General features: G+C 42.5%; 1 pseudogene; it reads left to right on the top strand.

The window, feature by feature from the left end:
• Positions 1–271: 271 nt before the first annotated feature.
• LOC114052967 lies at positions 272–1,325 on the top strand (annotated as a pseudogene).
• Positions 1,326–4,331: the final 3,006 nt, after the last annotated feature.

The raw sequence follows: 4,331 nt of genomic DNA, 5'->3' as shown, positions 1-4,331 counted from the left end.
CAGCTGGAGAAGGAAATGGCAAACCACTCCAGTATCTTTGCCAAGGAAACCCCAAATGGGGTCACAGAGAGTCAGACATGACTGAAAAACAATTCAACAAAAATCCAATTCATAACCCAACTCCAAGTCCCACTGGCAGGCTAAATTTGCAGAGGATGGCTGACCCATTTTAGAAGTAACTCTGAAGGACTAGGGGTCTCTAGTGCTGACATTCCTTTGCCCCCAATAAGAGTTATCCCCACTTCTTTTGCCTGCATGCCCTCTGGGGTAAATGAGTTGCTGCTGCCAGGGCCTGAAAAGAATCATGTCCTTTCAGTCACTGCACCTTTTTCAGCACTTGGGGTACCCTAGCTGGCTGGTACTCCTGGGGTCCCGCCCCTTCCACATGGGAATCGTGGGGCCCAAGGCTTTGTCCAGCAAGGAACACCAAAAGAAGCTGAGGTGGAAGACCAGTTACTCCTTCACCAACTACAAGAAAGCACTGGAAACTTGTGGTGGCAATCTAGCCCAGGCAGAACCTTGGCTACACAAGCAGGCCCAGAAGGAAGGATAGAGCAAAACTACTAAACTTCAGGAAAGGAAGACCAAGGGAGGGCTAATTGGATTGTTATGGAACGGAATTCAGCTGTAATGGTGGAGGTGAACTGTGAGACAGATTTTGTTTCTAGAAATTTAAAATTTCAACAACTGGTCCAGCAGGTGGCCCTTGGAACCATGCTGCACTGTCAGAGTCTGAGGGAACAGCTCTCCACATATGGCAAGGCTTTTTTAGAGACAGCTGAGCTCTCCCATCTTAGAGCTGGACCTAACAGAGAAGACTCTCTCAAGGACCAGTTGACATTATTTATTGGCAAACTGGGAGAAAATTTGACTCTTAAGCGAGCTGTGTGGGTGACTGCACCAGAGGGCTTCTACATTGCTTTCCATGTACTTGGAGCAGGGCACAGTCCCTCTCTCAGTCATGTGGTGCTTGGAAAATATGGTGCACTAGTCATCTGCCAGACATCTGAAAAGAAATCGAATCTTGAAGACCTTGACAGACAACTTGTTCAGCATGTTGTGGGAATGGTTCCTTTGTCTGTAGGCTCAATGGAAGATGAGCCTGGTGGAGAAGAGGAAACAAAGATGCTTGCCCAACCCTATTTGCTGGATCCTAGCATCACATGGGACAGTACGTAAAGCCCCAGGGTGTGTCTGTGGTAGATTTTTTGAGATTTGAATGTGGAGACAATTTAGAGGTAGCAATAACAATAGATTCTGCAGACATTCTGAACCTTAAAATATTATTAACTGAGCCACTCTATGTCCTGAGGGGGATGATTTGATCACTGGTTCAGTAATACATGTGAGTTGTTCCTCTCAGGGTTTATGGTAAAACTGAAAAGGTAATTCAATGCAGCAGGTCTAGATAAAGATGCTTTTCTCTTATTAAAAAAAAAAGTTACCCCAGTAATTTTCAGGCAGAATTAAATAGCTTTTAGTAAGGGTATTTAATAAGAAGATATAAAAAGACCTGTTATAGAAACATCCCACCAAAGTAAGAATGCACTCTCCCCTCACAAACACACAAGGTCTCCAGGGACTGTGGCCAAAGAACACATGAGGCCAAAGGTTAAATTCACAGCTCCTAGTTACTTGAAGTCCTTTCATCTCTTCATGAAATCCTTATGAAGTGTGCCTTACATATAACTTACAAAGTTCTGAAGTCATCTTTCCTTGGTGTGTCATTCCATTTCCAATGAACACCCTGAAGTCAACCTCGGCTGCTCTGGGGACACTGTTATTCCTCTCCTGTATTTGCTCCTGACTCTCATGGTACACCTGCTTTGCCACCTTGACAGTTCCCTCCAAGACCCTAAAACATCCCCCAGCCTGCAGCCCCTTTCTTCAATTGGTGAACTCCTCCTCCAACCTGCACTTTGAGAAGGGGCCTGAGCTGGTCATCCTTCATTCCTTTCCAATGTTGACTTCTGACTCTCTGGTCTTTCCCACAGTACTCCAAAAGGAAATTTTCTCTTCCTGCCCATTCCCAGCTCCCTGATTCTCAGATCCCTATTATGTGTTGTTTTCTACCATTAGAATGTAAGATACTTGAGGGTGGAGGTGTCTTTCTTTTTGCTTCCATTTGTTTCCACAGTATATTGTCTATCACATGAAATATTTAAAAATTGCTGGCTGATTTGACTTCCCTCTTAGCTTTAATGGATATTCCAGATCTCTTTACCTTTGGAAGTTCACAAGATCACAACCTAGTCAATGGAAAGAATGAAAATAGGAGACAAGGTAGATTTGATCCCCTCAAAAGACAATTTATTTTTCCTTAGGAGTCCTTTACCACTATATTTGATCACCACCAGAATGGCCTTTTGTTTGAATTTGAGATTTTGAATTGACCTATTATACAATAGACATTTGAGGGGTGTCTGATTCTTTCAGCCGCTCAAAAAACATTTCCTGTGTGGTATTATCTGTTTTTATCCAATGATCAGGGAGAAGTGATTAGGGACTTGTTTGTACCTAATTTCCACCTTTGAATGATGGGTTGATTTAATCTATAATTTGGTGGCTTCTATATAGTTCATTGCTAGTATAGGAGAAGGTAGATAGCTAAAGTGAAGGCAGATGTGAGTTCTTAAAAATTCATCAAACACCTGGCAAATCCTCCATGCAAACTCATTGTTCACCGTGCTCATCTCTCTTAGACTCCTTGGATGGCTGCCTTGTCCTTAGCCTGGATTCAAGGCCCTAGAATACCCATTTCATACCTTTGCCCAATAATCTAAGGCCTCCACTGATTTTAACTGGCTCTTTCAGCTTCTGCTGTCACCTAATAGAGCAGCCAGTGCTCATTAGGCTGAGTGGGATGGGACAGCTTTGGTTTGTCAGGAGATTACTAGGTGCTGAAAGTGAGTAATCCTCTTTCTGGTCCTTTTCTGCTTCTCTTCCTGCTTTTGGGCTGCGATTTCACAACCCAGCCCAGATTTTGCATAGACCTGCTTCTATTCTTTGTGGCCAGGTACTGGGCAAGGTGATGGGGATACAAGATAAGGAAAGGACCATCTCTATTCTCAAAGAGGGTTCCTAACAAAGGAAACAACATGTGAAGGTAGAATGCATACCCAGGAAATACAAAGTAATTTGGGGAAGGAGGACCCTAGCAGTTTAGCTCAGCTGGAGGGATCAGAAAAGGCTTTCTGCAGAAAGTGGAGACTGAGCCGAATCCTGAAGGAAGCCAGGGATTTAAAAAGGCAGAGTGGAGGAAAGAGCACATTCTCTGTATGTGCAAAACATGAGAGTGCAAAGGGAGATGGGAGATCATACTATCATAGCTTTGGAGTTACAAGGGACTTCAGAACCTATCTGATGCAAGCCTCTCATTTTACAGATGAGGAAACTGAAGCCTGGGATGGTGAGATGACTTTCCCATGGCTAAATAGTAAACATCAGAGGCAGGACTGGGACCTAAGTCCTCTGACCTCAGTATTCTTGCCACTGTACTACACTGCCTCCTCCACCACTGCTGTCATACTCCTAGGGAGTTTTATTTGTGAGGAACAATAAATAGGTCAGTGTGACTGAACTATAGAATTAGTGGAGAGAGGAAAAATGTAAGATTTGAAATTGAGAAAGAGCCTTAAATGCCCGACTAAGGAGTCTCAGAGAAGTAGGGAGCAATTTCATTCGATGATAATGATGAAGCCAAGGATGTGTTTGAGGAAACAAGGAAGAGGATTGTAATAAATGCTTTGGGGAATGCAATAATAAATAGACTGATGATATATAAAAGGATAAGGGAGACCCAGCTGAGGCTATCCAAATGGACCATGGATCATGTCTTTTTATGTTTTTATCTTCAGCACCTAGCAGAGTTCTGAACCACTAAGGCCACTGGTCTCTCCTTGATCCGAGCTTTGGAGTCATTGGCTAATAAATCATGTAATGCTTTATGACAATTCTTCTATTGCTGCTCTGAACTGTTATTTAAATCTTGTGTTACATGACTTTTTGTGAGTTTATGTCTTTTCTTTCTAACCAGATTACAAATTCCAATTGGACACATCATTGGGTCATTCACATTCTTTAGGATATGTCTTGTCTATGGTAGTCATGCAGTAAATATTGGCTGTCATGATGAGTCATTGAAGGGGACATTTGATTAAGGAAGGTAGAATAAGTGAGAAAGGCAAAGAGGAAATAGGATTATCAAGATGAAGGAAGGAGTCTGAACAGTGAGGCTAAGAGAAAAATGCAAAAGAGCAAATGTTAAAGAGTAAAATTGAGTTTTCAGGAATGAACAGAATAAAGACAGAAATAGAGTGAAGGTAATGATG

Source organism: Vombatus ursinus, unplaced genomic scaffold (genome assembly GCF_900497805.2).
Source record: "Vombatus ursinus unplaced genomic scaffold, bare-nosed wombat genome assembly UNPS02014810.1, whole genome shotgun sequence".
NCBI classification, from domain to species: domain Eukaryota; kingdom Metazoa; phylum Chordata; class Mammalia; order Diprotodontia; family Vombatidae; genus Vombatus; species Vombatus ursinus.
Note: the sequence above shows the minus strand (reverse complement) of the source record. Positions and strands in the feature narration are given on the sequence as shown.